At 36.9% G+C, this 15,496-nt stretch overlaps 1 pseudogene; it reads left to right on the plus strand.

The window, feature by feature from the left end:
• The first annotated feature begins 6,451 nt into the window (after positions 1–6,451).
• On the plus strand, positions 6,452–7,168 carry LOC127691470 (mRNA turnover protein 4 homolog; annotated as a pseudogene).
• Positions 7,169–15,496: the final 8,328 nt, after the last annotated feature.

Here is a 15,496-nt window from a genome sequence, read left to right on the forward strand (position 1 = left end):
GTTCTTTCACTTCTCAGTACAGAGGTGACCCTGCCAGAAGAGAGTTTGTCTCCCAAGAGTACAGACACAGGCTTACAGGTCCACAGGAGGGAAAAGTTCCAGCCAGAGACAGCAAGACCAACTAACTCCAGAGATAACCAGATAATGAAAGTCAAGCACAAGAACCCTACCAAGAGAAACCAAGGCTATTTGGCAAAATCAGAACCCAAATCTCCCAGCACAGTAAGTCCCGGACACCCCAACACATCAGAAAAGTAAGAGTTAGATTTAAAATAGTATCTCATGATGCTGATAGAGGGCTTCAAGATGGACTTAAATAATTCCCTTAAAGAAATACAGGAGAACATGGGTCAACAGGCAGAAGCCCTTAAATAGAAAACACAAAAATTCCTTAGAGAATTACAGGAAAACACAATCAAGTGAAGGAACTGAACAAAACCATCCACGATCTAACAGTGGAAGTAGAAACAATGAATAAATCACAAAGGGAGACAACTCTGGAGATAGAAAAGCTTGAAAAGAAATCATAAGTCATATATGCAAGCATCAATAACAAAATACAAGAGATAGAAGAAAGAATCCCAGGTACTATAGATACCATAGAAAACATTGTCTCAACAGTCTAAGAAAATGCAAAATGCAAAAATCTTATAACCTGAAACATCCAGGAAATCCAAGACACAATAAGACCAAACCTAAGGATTATAGGTAAACAAGAGAGTAAAGATTCCCAACTTATAGGGCCAGGAAATATCTTCGACAAAATTATAGAAGAAAAATACCCAACTAGACCAAAACAGAAAGTCCTCCTGGCACATAATAATCAAAACACCAAATGCACTAAACAAAGAAAGAACATTAAAAGCAGTAAGGAGAAAGGGGCAAGTAACTTATTAAGACAGACCTATCAGAATTACACAAGATTTCTCACCAGAGATGATGAAAGCTATAAGATCCTGGGCAGATCTCATAGATACCCTAAGAGAACACAAATGTCAGCCCAGACTAACCCAGCAAAACTCCCGATCACCATATATGGAGAAATCAAGATATTCCATGAGAAAACTAAATTTGCACAATATCTTCCCACAAATCCAGCCCTACAAATGATAATAGATGGAAAACTCCAAAACAAGGAGGGAAACTATACCCTAAAAAAGCAAGAAATTAATCTTCCTATAAACCCAAAAGAAGATAACCACACAAACATAAACATAACATCAAAAATAACAGGAAGCAACAATGACTATTCCTTACGATCTCTTAACATCAATAAACTCAATTCCCCAATAAAAAGACATAGGCTAACAGAAATATTTTTCATGTTAATCTTCAATTTTATCAGAAAATATTAGTACTTCTTTAGTAATGTTTTTTGTGTCTACCATTTTATCTACATTATTTTTCATGATAATCTTTAATTTTAACATGCTTTTCCATATATTTCTTCTACTTTATCACAAATATTTTCCATGTAAATCTCTGATTTTATCACAAAGTGTTTTTAATTCCACCTTCAAGTAATGTAGAGAAGTTTATATGTCTAACACTTTATCTATAAAATTTTCCATGAAATAGTCTATTTTAACCAGTTTTTCTATATATTTCTTAAATGTACTCAGAAATATTTTCCATGTAAATCTTCAATTTCACCTATTAATGTTTATAATTCCACTTTCAATCAACTTATAATTATTTTTATGCCTACCATTTTCTGTGTAAAATTTTCTATTATAATCTTCAATTTTCACATATTTTTCTATATATTTTTTCAGATTTATGAGAAATATTTTCCATGTAAATCTTCAACTTTATCAGAAAAGGCTTATAATTCCCCTTTCAATCAACTTAGGAATACATTTGTGCCTACCATTATTATATCTATATAAAATTTTCTAAGATAATCTTCAATTTTAACATGTTTTTCTACATTTTTCTACAATTTTATCAGAAGTACTTTGCACATAAATCTTCAATTCTATCATAAAATGTTTCTACTTCCTTTTTCATTTAATTTAGCAATGTTTTTATGCCTACCATTTTACTCTTTAATTTTCCATGGAATTGTCAATTTTAATATTTTTCTATATATTACATATCTCTTCCATTTTATCAGAAATATTTTCTATGTACATCTTCAATTTTATCATAAAATGTTTTTACTTCCTTTTCAATAAAAGAACATACTTTTCTTTTTTCTTTTTTTTATTAATATATTTTTATTTACATTTCAAATGATTTCCCCTTTTCTGGGTCCTCACTCCCCGCAAGTCCCATAATCCCTCTTCCCTCCCCCTGTTCCTCCACCTACCACTTCCCACTTCCCTGTTCTGTAATTCCCCTATACTCTTGCACTGAGTCTTTCCAGAACCAGGGGCCACTCCTCCATTCTTTTTGGACATCATTTAATTTGTGGATTATGTCTTGTGTATTCAAAGTTTCTAGGCTAATATCCACTTATCAGTGAGTGCATACCATGATTGATCTTTTGAGACTGTGTTACCTTACTTAGTATGATGTTCTCCAGCTCCATCCATTTGTCTACTTTTCAAGAAAATAAAAAACATCAGATCCTACTACAAAAACCTATATTTAACAAAACTGGAAAAATCTGAATGAAATGGACAATTTTCTAGACAGATAACAAATACCAAAGTTAAATCAGGATCAGATAAACAATTTAAAAATTCCCATAACCCCTAAAGAAATAGAATCAGTCATCAATATTCTCCCAACCAATAAAAGATCAGGAGCAGATGGGTTTAGTGCAGAATTCTATGAGACCTTCAGAGAAGATCTAACACCAATACTCTTCAAAATATTCCACAAAATAGAAACAGAAGGAATACTACCAAATTAGTTCTATGAAGCCACAGTTTGTTGATACCAGAAGCTGTATTCCATAGCTGCCTGCAGCTATTAAGAATTGGGTTGCTGGAACAGAAGCTGAGGGATGGATGGGGAAGGGGTGAAAAGAAGGAGGGCCAAGACAATATTTCACTGATCAAGGCCAGAAACTTTAGTGGCAGTTGGACCTTTTAACAGTTTGGGCAAACCCTTCACCCTAGACTCCGGGCTGAGTTCTGGTGGAAGTTGTCTAGCTTCTCTTGGAGGTCCTTGTCTCGACTGCTCCAGCAGCTGGGTGGGTCACCTGCTTAATTCAGGAATTCCTAGACCTGGAGAAAAAATGAGCTTAACCTTCACTGAGCTTCTCCACCCTAGGATAAAAATTCCTGCTTTAACCTACTTCCCTATTATGTCCTAAGGGCAGATTCCTGCCCAAAGCCAGGGATTGTCCTTGACTAATGTCAAACTCAAACCATGTGCATGACTGCCACAATATGGTTCTGTACATTTCCTTCCTTTTTTATTAATTTGAAAACGAGGAGGTAGAAAACAAGTAGATAAATATCCTTCATAAGAAGGCGGGCCTTAACCAGGAGGGGAAGCATTGACCATAATTCCTCTTAAATATTGTATAACCTCTTTTTCAGAAGAGGGGTAATAGGCTCCCTTATTATTTTAAGGATAGCTTCTCGTTGTTAACCCCAATGCAATTAGGTGTACTTCCTGGGGACTCAGAAGCAGAAGTTCACCTCCCCATGTGGTACCTTGCCTCGCACGTCTCACTGGTACCCATGCTTGTTCATAAACAAACACACATAGATCTGAGTTCTATGTGGCTCCCTTTTGGAGGTCCACTTGTGTAAGTTTTGAAGCCAGGGGGTCTGCAAGTGTCTTTAACATACATGCAATCCTTCCATCCATGTGAGCCTGCAAACTGAATACTGCAGCCAATGACACACTGGCGATGTTTATTGTAACTCAATTTTTCCTTGCAATATTTGAGGACAAATGCAATTTTGAAAGGAAATCCCAATTTTAAACAATCTATTTTCTTTAAAATCAATGGCAAACACATTACTTTACAGCACAAGGTTTGTCTGCCAGGTCTTATGTTCAAGTGTATGACAGTGTAACTTATTAAAGAGACATTATTTTAAATCTTAATCTTTATTAAGTCCAATCTACAGGCCAAGATTCACACAAAATACCATGCCAATTTAGAAGCATCTTAAAGGACTGTATTTCCTGGGTTGTGTCATGCCACGTGTTGTTTAAAAATGGTGACTACCCTAAACTACCAGCTTTAATCTAACTTTTTGTTAATAACATATACCTTTTAAATCATGTCCAATGACTTATAAGCAAATACTCTATATAGTCAAGACATGCAAAATATACTCATAACTTTAAGACCAATTATAAACAAGAACAAGGCATGAGTTGGTTAGGCCACATGTAGCTAGTTAAGATGGCCCCAACACTGAATCACCAGTTTTAAACTAACCTTTTCTTAATAATGCCATACCTTTTAAATCATAACCAATTAATTTATAACTCTTTAGTCAAGATATGTAAAACCTTATACCATTAAAACCGATTAGAAACAAGTATAAAGCGATTACACAAATTTCATAAGTTAAACCAAAATTTTCCCAAACTTGAGGCTTCTGGGCTTTTAAAAGCGGCTTTTTCCCCAGCCATGTTTGCCTCCTGGGTGAGTGAGCTGCACTGTGGCATGGCTTTAAATCGGTCCCCCCACAAACTGCAGCTGGCTCAAGAGGTTGCCAGCAGATGAAATCCTTACCAATTTTTCTTTTTAACATGAAACAAACAGTCATTCACACAAAATACACACCAGAACCACACAAAGACCCAAGCAAGAAATAGGTCTGAAGACCATTTTCCCTTATGAATATCCATGCAAAAGTACCCAATAAAATTCCCCCCAATCAAATCTAAGAGTAAATAAAAATAATCATTCTCCATAATCAAGTAGGCTTCATCCCAAGAATGCAGGGATAGTTCAATATATGGAAATCCATCTATGTAATCAACTACATAAACAAACTCAAAGAAAAAACACATGAACATTTCATTAGGTGCTGAAAAGCATCTGACAAAATTCATCATTCTTTCAAGTAAAAAGTCTTGGAAAGAGAAGGAATTCAAGGCCCACACATGAACATAGTGAAAGCAATATACAGCAAACCAGTAGGCAACATAAAACTAATTGGAGAGAAACTTGAAGCAATACCACAAAAATCAGGGACTAGACAAGGCTGTGCAATCTCTCCCTATCTATTCAATACAGTACTTGAAGTTCTACCTAGAGAAATTAGACAACAAAAGAAGGCCAAATGGATACAAATTAGAAAGGAAGAAGTCAAAATATCACTATTTGAAGATGATATCATAGTATATTTAAGTGATCCCAAAAACTACACTAAAGAACTCCTATAGCTGATAAACAACTTCAGCAAAATGGCTGGATATTAAATCAACTCAAACTAATCAGTGGCTTTGCTCTACTCAAAGGATAAACAGGCTGAGCAAGAAATTAGGGAAACAACACCATACACAAGAGTCACAAACAGTATAAAATATTTTGGTGTGACTTGAAGCAAGTGAAATGTCTGTATGACAAGAACTTCAAGTCTCTGAAGAAAGAAAGCAAAGACCTCAGAAGACATAAAGAATTCCCATGCTTGTGGATTGGCAGGATTAATAGAAGAAAAATGGCCAACTTATCCAAAGCAATCTACAGATTCAATGCAATCCCCATCAAAACTCCAACTCAATTCTTCAGAGTTAGAAAGAGCAATTCTCAAAATCATTTGGAATAACAACAGAAAAAAAAACAGGATAGCAAAATCTATTCTCAACAATAAAAGAATTTCTGGCAGAATCACTATCCATGACCTCAAGCTTTACTAAAAAGCAATAGTGATAAAAAAAATTGCATGGTATTGGTACAGTGACAGTCAGGTATCGGTGGAATAGAATTGAAGACCGAGAAATGAACCCACACACCATTCGTCACTTGATCTTTGACAAAGGAACTAAAACCATCTGATGAAAAAATGACAGCATTTTTTGAACAAATGGTGCTGGTTCAACTGGTGGTCTGCATGTAGAAGAATGTAAATTGATCCATTTATAACTCCTTGTACAACGGTCAAGTACAAGTTGATCAAGGACCTCCACAGAAAACAAGATACACTGAAACTTGTAGAAGAGAAAGTGGGGAAGAACTTTAAACACATCAGCACAGGTGAAATTTTCCTGAACAGAACACCAATGGCTTATGCTCTAAGATCAAGACTCGACACATGGGACCTCATAAAATTGCAAGGCTTCTGCAAGGCAAAGGATGCTGTCAATAGGATAAAAACCACAACCAGGAGACTGGGAAAAGATCTTTACCAATTCCATATTAGATAGAGGACTATTATCTAATACATGTAAATAATTCAGGAAGCTAAACTCCAGAGATCCAAATAACCCTATTAAAATGGGGAAGAGAGCTAAACAGAATTCTCAACTGAGGTAACTTAGATGGCAACAAAGCACCTAAAGAAATGTTCACACACATGCCTTTGTTCTGATGCCCAAATCCAAGTGAGGCAAGAAAGTTTCCTTAACAAAAACTGCCAAGAAATGCTTGGAACTGAAGCAGAACCCGATTTAAGAGCTTCAGAAATGTGTGGACACCTACAGGTACCTCTTCATCCTCTCTGTGGCCAACATGAGGAACAGCAAGCTGAAGGATGTCTGGAATGCCTAGAAGCACAGTCAGATGTTCTTTGGCAAAAACAAGGTGATGATGGCAGCCTTGTGAGAAGCCCATCTGAGGAATACAAAAGCAACATACATGAGGTCAGCAAGAAGTTGAGAGGGGAAGTTTGGGCTTCTTTTTAACAACTGCACAACGGAGGAGGTGAATGAGTGGTTCAGACAGTATACAGAAAGGGATTTTGCTCAAGCAGGAAAAGAAGCAACTTTAACTGTGAGCCTAGATGCAGGGCCCCTGAAGCAGTTCCCTCATTCTATAGAGCCACAGGTGAGGCAGCTGGGCCTACCCACTGCCCTCAAGAAAGGTGTGGTAACCTTGTTGTCTGACTACGAAGTATGCAAAGAAGGTGACCCCAGACCAGGCCATCTTGCATATGAGATGGCTTAATTCAAAGTGACCATCAAATACATGTGGGATGTCCAGTTGGGAAGATTCAAGCAGATGGATGATGATATTCCTGAGAGCATGCAGGAGTCTGAAGGAGAGTCTGAGGAGGAGGATACCCCTGACTCTAAGAGCCAGGACTAAGGCCTTCCAGCAAGTTCTTCATCTCTGCTGGACTTGCCCCCAGGACTTCTGTCAACACTCTGGGAGGAACAGCTACTTATTTTACTATGGCAAAAGACAAGGGAGGATTCTAGGGAATGACTTGGTTTCTATAAAGAATAAAGTTGTGTTCTCTGTAGACAACAGGAAAAAAAAAATAAATGGTCAACATCCTTAGTCATCAGGGAAATGCAAATCAAAACAACCCTGAGATTCTACCCACAGCAGTCCACAGCTACCCCATAGCAGTTGCTATGATTAAAAACTCAGGTGACAGCAGATGCTGGAAAGGATGTGGAGAAAAAGGAACACTCCTCTATTGCTGGTGGACTTGCAAGCTGGTAAAACCACTCTGGAAATCTCATATTTAACTTAGCAAATATGAACACTCAAAAAAATAAGAATGAGTAATATACCTAAAATGTAGATGTCAAGTAACAATCAAATTCCTGGCTCAAATCAATAAAATAGAAGCCAAGATACCACAAGAAAAAACAAATACTAATAATCACTGAAAAAAATGTTGGCCTTAGAAGAAATTCTACATGATTAACCAATACTTTGCCAAACTAAACAAAAGACTGAAAAAGAATTTCCAAATGAATAAAACTAGAGATGTAAAGAGAGACATTGTAACAGACTCCAAGAAAATCCGGAGGATGACACCAACATACTTTAAAACTGTATTCTGCTTATCCTAGTGTCACACACCATTAATTCTACAACTCAGGAGGCATTCAAGGCCTGTTATTTTGTTGTTGATTTTTCCCAAATGGTTTCCTTTCTGCACTTGATATTTGCACCCCAACAATTGGTTTGTTGGATGATTGTAGTAAGAATTTTGGTTTCTTTTAAAAAAGCAGAATTATGGGAATATGTATTCATTTTAATCCCAATGTGTGATATGGGACTGCTTCAGACTGTCTACAGCAGCTGCCTGTGATTTGCCTCATGCTTTAACAGGGAGTAACTTTTTACCAGAAGCATATAGTTACTGCAATTGAAGATGTTTGGAATTCAGGGTACTTCTCAAAGTCTATGTAAATGCTAGGGCCCAGGAAAGCAGTGTTGTTTTTCTTGGTGGATTATTAGTTGATGACTGTTGGTTGTTGATTACTTACTGTTTGATGTTGGTGGTTGTAATTTGGTAAGTACTCCTGTGTAAAGAAGAAAAAAAAAAAACTAGGTATTCTTAAGACAAAAATAAAATTGGTCCCAGGAAACTCAGTACTTCTAATCAGCAGGAAGTAGTCTAACAATAATATTACCCCCTTTCCTCTCTATCTTTTTTTCTCTCATATCTAAGGTTAGGGGATAAAAGTTTGGAAAACTGTGGGAAAGGGTAGAAAAAAAAAGGAAACCATAAAGTAGCAAAAGCAAGCTTCAGTTGAGTATCTGGGTTTGTTTTCTCTCTCTTTTACTTGTCAGCCTTCTTTCAACAGAGATGTCTGCAACACTAAGATAGTAGATAATTCATAGGATGGTTAAAATGTGGGTCTACTCTTCTTGGTAGTTAAAGTTATAACCTCTATCATAGGTATTATGCTTGTTGGCCAATTTGTGGCCACAATTTGTTGGCCAGAGTGCCTTAGTCAAGAAGTTAGGAAATAATTTCCACTGTCCTGGTTCTCAAAGCTTGATAGAACAACTAGAAGGCCCTATCATATTACTGGCATGGGTCTCCTGATCCCACAATGAGTGAGGGTTCTGGACCTCCTGCCACTTGTGGTGATTGGACAATCTCTCATAGAGAGCTGCTTAAGATCTCTGGATTCTCACAGTGGGGAGGAAAAGCAATGAGCAGTTGGCAGCCCCTGGCAAGAAAGCACAGTTTCACTCTCTGGAATATAGATTCCAATGAATTTTCACAAAAGCAGAATGGCATTCTGTGTAATCTCATGTCACTATAAGCTCATGCAGAAATGTGTTGATGCTCTAAAGCTTCTTGCATACTCTCATTTCCTGCCATTGCTCCTGGTAATTACTATTCTCTGTCACCGTATATTTATGTCTGCCAACACTTTGTTTCATTGCTTTGATCTAGCTTGTGAGTCTATTCCACTAATTTCATTCAGGTTTCATTTAGTCTTCCTTCATGTCTGTTGGTATTGACCATTTTTAAATAGTGTTATTTGGTTCTCTGGAGTCTAGCTTCTTGAGTTCTTTGTTTATATTGGACATCAGTCCTCTATTGGATGTAGGATTGGTAATGACCTTTTCCCAAACTCTAGGTCGCCACTTTGTCCTATTGACAGTGTCATTTACCTTTCAGACGCTTGGCAATTTTATGAGGTACATTTTGTCACTTCTTGGTCTTAGAGCATAAGCTATTGGTATTCTGTTCAGGAACTTTTCCATTGTGCCCATGTGCTTGAGGGTCTTCCCCCACTTACTTTTCTATTAGTTTCAGTGTATCTGGTTTTATGTGGATGTCCTTGATCCAATCAGACTTGAGCTTTGTACAGGGGATGAAAATGGATGGATTTGCATTCTATATGGTAACACCAGTTGAACTAGCACCATTTGTTGAAAAGGCTCCCCCCCCCCGGACAGTTTTACCACCTTTATTAAAGATCAAGTAAACATAGGTGAATGGGTTCATTTCTGGGTCTTCAATTATATTCCATTGATTTGCCTGCCTGTCACTGTAACAAAACTATGCAGTTCTTATCCTGATTACTCTGAAGTACAGCTTAAGGTCAGGGATGATGATTCCACCAGAAGTTTTTTTATTGTTGAGAAAAAATTCCACTATACTGGATTTTTTGTTATTTCAGATAAATTTACAAATTGCTCTTTCTAACTATATGAAGAATTAAATTAGAATTTTTCTAGGAATGCACTGAATCTATAGATTCCTTTTAGCAAGATGGCGATTTTTACTATATTAATCCTTCCAATCCATGAGCATGGGAGATCTTTCTATCATCTGAGATCTTCAATTTCTTTCTTTAGAGATTTGAAGTTTTTGTTATACAGATCTTTCAATTGCTTTGTTAGAGTCACATCAAGGTATTTTATATTATTTGTGACTATTGTAAAGGGAGTTGTTTCTCTAATATCTCTCTCAACCTATTTATTTTGAGAATAGAGGGAGGCCATTGATTTGTTTGAGTTAATTTTATATACCAGCTTATTTGCTGAAGCTGTTTACCAGCTTTAGGACTTCTCTGGTGATATTTTGTCTGTCACTTAAGTAAACTATCATATCATCTGCAAATACTGATAGTTTGACTTCTTCATTTACAATTTGTATCGCTTTGACCTCTTTTTGTTGTCACATTGCTCTGGCTAGTAATTCAAGTACTATATTGAATAGGTAGGGAGAGAGTAGGCATCCTTGTCTAGTCCCTCATTTTAGTGGGATTGCTTCAAGTTTCTCTCCATTTAGTTTGATACTGGCTACCAGTTTGCAGTATATTGCTTTTTTCTTTGACTTCTTGAATTCTTTTATTTTTTATTCGATATATTCTTTACTTACATTTCAAGTGATTTTCCCTTTCCTGGATCCCCCCTCACCGAAAGTCCCATAAGCCCTCTTCCCTCCCCCTGTTCCCCAATCTACCCCCTCCCATTTCCCTGTCCTGGTATTCCCCGACACAGCTGCACTGAGCTTTTCCACTGGGGGCCACCCCTTCCTTCTTCTTGGGCATCAATTAATATGTACATTGTGTCTTGGGTATTCCAAGCTTCTAGGCTAATATCCATTTATCAGTGAGTGCATATGATGAGTGTTATTTTGAGATGGGGTTGCCGTACTTAGGATGATGTTCTCCAGTACCATCCATTTTCTAAGAATTTCATGAATTCATTGATTCTAATGGCTGAATAGTACACCATTGTGTATATATACCACATTTTCTGTATCCATTCCTCTGTTTAGGAACATCTGGGTTCTTTCCAGCTTCTGACTATTATAAATAGGGCTTCTATGAACATTGTGGAGCATGTATCCCTATTACATGCTGAGGAATCCTCTGGGTATATGTCCAGGAGTGGTATAGCAGTGTCCTCTGGAAGTATCATTCCCAGTTTTCTGAGGAACTGCCAGGCTGACTTCCAGAGTGGTAGTACCAGCTTGCAACCCCACCAGCAGTGAAGGAGTGCTCTTCTTTCTCCACATCCTCTCCAGCACCTGTTTTCTCCTGACTGTGATCTTAGCCACTCTGACTGGTGTGAGGTAAAATCTCAGGGTTGTTTTTATTTGCATTTCCATGACAACTAAGGATGTTGAACATTTCTTTAGTTGCTTCACAGCCATTCGATATTCTTCAGGTGAAAATTCTTTGTTTAGCTGTGTACCCCACATTTAAGGGGGATATTTGGCTCTCTGGAGTCTACCTTCTTGAGTTCTTTGTACATCTTTGATATAAGTGCTCTGTAGGATGTAGTGTTGGTAAAGATCTTTTCCCAATTTGTTGGTTGCCATTTTGTCATTTTGACAATATCCTTTGCCTTACAGAAACTTTGCAGTTTTATGAGGTCCCATTTGTCAATTGTTTTTCTTAGAGAATAAGCTATTGGTGTTCTGTTGAGGAAATTTTCCCCTGTTCCCATGTCCCCAGTTTCTTTACTATTAGTTTCAGTGTGTCTGATTTTATATGGAGGTCCTTGATTCACTTGGAGTTGAGTTTAGTACAAGGAGATAAGAATGGATCAATTCACATTCTTCTGTATGCTGACCTCCAGTTGAATCAACATTTGTTGAAAAGGCCATCTTTTTTCCACTGGATGCTTTCAGCTCCTTTGTCGAAGATCAAGTGACCACAGGTGTGTGGATTCATTTCTGGGTCTTCAGTTCTATTCCATTGGTCCACTTGTCTGTCACTGTGCCAATACCATGCAGTTTTTAACACAATTGCTCTGTAGTACTGCTTGAGATACAGAATACTGATTTCCCCCAGAAGTTCTTTTACTGTTGAGAATAGTTTTAGCTATCCTAGGTTTTTTGTTATTCCGGATGAATTTGAGAATTGCTCTTTCTAAGACTATGAAGAATTGAGTTGGGATTTTGATGGGGATTGCATTGAATGTGTAGATTTCATTTGGCAAGATGGCTATTTTTACTATATTAATCCTGCCAATCCAAGAACAAGAAAGATTTTTCCATCTTCTGACATCTCCTTCGATTTCTTTCTTCAAAGACTTGAAGTTCCTGTCATACAGATCTTTCACTTGTTTGGTTAGAGTCACACCAAGATACTTTATATTGCTTGTAGCTATTGTGAAGGGTGTCATTTCGCTAATTTCTTTCTCAACTTGCTTATCCTTTGAGTATAGGAAGGCTGCTGATTTCCTTGAGGTAATTTTATAACCAGCCACCTTGCTGAAGTTGTTTGTCAGCTGTGGGAGTTCTCTGGTGGAGGTTTTTGGGTCACATGAGTATACTATCATATCTGTAAATAGTGATCTTTTGAATCCTTCCTTTCTAATTTGTATCTCTTTGACCTCCTTATGTTGTCTAATTGCTCTAGCTAGAACTTCAAATACTATATTGAATAAATATGGAGACAGAGGGTAGCATTGTCTAGTCCCTGATTTTAGTGGGATTGCTTCAAAATTCTCTCCATATAGTTTGATGTTGGCTACTAGTTTGCTGTTTATTGCTTTTATTACATTTAGGTATGGGCCTTGAATTGCTGATCTTTCCAAGACCTTTAACATGAAAGGATGCTGAATTTTGTCAAATGCTTTTCAGCATCTAATGAAATGGCCATGTGGTTTTTTTTTTTGTTTGAGTTTGTTTATGTATTGGATTACATGGATGGATTTCCATATATTGAACCATCCCTGTATCCCTTGGATGAAGCCTACTTGATCATAGTGAATGATTGTTTCGATGTGTTCTTGGATTTGATTGGCAAGAATTTTATTGAGTATTTTTGCATTGATATTCATAAGGGAAATCGTTCTAAGGTTCTCTTTTTTGTTGGATCTTTGTGTGGTTTTGGTATCAGTGAAATTGTGGCTACATAGAACGAGTTGGGTAATGTTTCTTCTGTTTCTATTTTGTGGAATAGTTTGAAGAGTATTGGCATTAGGTCTCCTTTGAATGTCTGACAGAATTCTGCACTAAAGCCATCTGGTCCTGTGTTTTATTGGTTGGGAGACTGTCAGTGACCACTTCTATTTCTTTAAGGGTTATGGGTCCATTTAGATGGTTTATCTAATCCTGATTAAATTTTGGTAATTGGTATCTGTCAAGGAAATTGTCCATTTCATCCAGATTTTCCAGTTGGTTTGAGTATAGGCTTTTATAGTAGAATATGATATTTCTTTGGATTTCCTCAGTTTCTGTTTTTATATCACCCTTTTCATTTCTGATTTTGTTATTTTGGGTAATGTCTCTGTGCCCTCTGGTTAGTCTGGCTTAAGGTTTATATATCTTGCTGATTTTCTCAAAGAACCAGCTCCTACTTTTGTTGATTCTTTGTTTAGTTCTTTTTGTTTCAACTTGGTTGATTTCATCCCTGAGTTTCATGATTTCCAGCCTTCTACTCTTCTTGGGTGTGTATTAGCTTTCTTTGTTCTAAAGCTTTCAGGTATTCTGTTTAACTGCTAGTGTATGCTCTCTCCAGCTTCTTTTTGAAGGCACTCAGACAATGAGTTTTCCTCTTAGCACTGCTTTCATTGTGTCTCATAAATTTGGGTATGTTTTGCCTTCATTTTCATTAATGTCTAAAAAGTCTTTGATTTCTTTCCTTATTTCTTCCTTGACCAAGGTATCATTGAGTACAGAATTGTTAGGCTTCCATGTGCATGTGGATTTTTTGTTGCTATTGAAGATGTCCCTTATTCCATACTGATCTGATAGGAGGCATGGAATTAGTTCAATCATCTTATATCTGTTGAGGTCTGTTTTGTGACCATTTATGTGGTCAGTTTTGGAGAAGGTACCATGAGGTGCTGAGAAGAAGGTATATCCTTTTGATTTAGGATGAAATGTTCTATAGATATCTATTAAGTCCATTTGGTCCAAATTTTTTGTTAGTTTCACTGTCACTATGTTTAGTTTGTGTTTCCCTGATCTGTCCATTGAAGAGAGTGAGGTGTTTAAGTCCCCCACAATTACTGTGTGGGGTGCGATGTATGCTTTAAGCTTTAGTAAGCTTTCCTTTATGAATGCAGGTGCCCTTGTATTTGAGACATAGATGTTCAAAATTGAGAGTTCTCCTGGTAGATTTTTTCCTTTGATGAGTATAAATTGGCCTTCTGTATCTTTTTTGATGTCTTTTGATTGAAAGTGTATTTTATCTGATATTAGAATGGCTACTCCAGCTTGTTTCCTGGGACCATTTGCTTGGAGAACTGTTTTACAGCCTTTTACTATTAGGTAGTGTTTGTCTTTGACACTGAGATGTGTTTCCTGTATGCAGCAAAATGTTGGGTCTTCTTTATGAATCCAGTCTGTTAGCCTGTGTCTTTTTATTGGGGAATTGAGTCCATTGATGTTAAGATATTAAGGAATAGTTATTGTTGCTCCCTGCTGTTTTAGATGTAATTTTTATGCTTGTGTAGTTATCTTCTTTTGGTTTTGTTGAAAGGAGATTACTTTCTTACATTTTCTTGTGTGTAGTTTCCCTCACTTTGTTGGTGTTTTCCATTCATTATCCTTTGAAGGGCTCGATTTGTGGAAAGATAATGTGTAAATTTGTTTTTGTCATGAAAAACCTTTGTTTCTCCATTTATGGTAATTGAGAGATTTGCTGGATATAGCAGTTTGGGTTGGCATTTGTGTTCCCTAGGGTCTGCATGATGTCTGCCCAGGCTCTTCTGGCTTCCATAGTCTCTGGTGAGAAATCCAGTGTAATTCTGATAGGTCTACCCTTATATGTTACTTGACCTTTTCCCCTTACTGCTTTTAATATTTGTTCTTTGTTTAGTACATTTGGTGTTTTAATTATTGTATGATGGGATTAATTTCTTTTCTGGTTGAAACTCTATTTGGAGTTCTGTAGTCCTTTTGTATGTTCATGGGCATCTCTTTCTTTAGGTTAGGGAAGTTTTCTTCTATAATTTTGTTGAAGATATTCACTGGCCTGTTCAATTGGAGATCTTCACTCTATTCTATGCCTATAATCATTACGTTTGGACTTTTCATTTTGTCTTGGATTTCCTGGATATTTTGGGTCAAGAGCTTTTTGTATTTTTCATTTTCTTTGACTATTGTATCAATGCTTTCTATGGTATCGTCTGCATCTCAGATTCTCTCTCCCATTTCTTGTATTCTGTTGTTGATGCTTGGATCCATGACTCCTGACTTCTTTCCTAGGTTTTCTATGTCCCAAGTTGTCTCTCTTTGTGATTTTG

This window comes from Apodemus sylvaticus, chromosome 1, assembly GCF_947179515.1.
Source record: "Apodemus sylvaticus chromosome 1, mApoSyl1.1, whole genome shotgun sequence".
NCBI lineage: Eukaryota > Metazoa > Chordata > Mammalia > Rodentia > Muridae > Apodemus > Apodemus sylvaticus.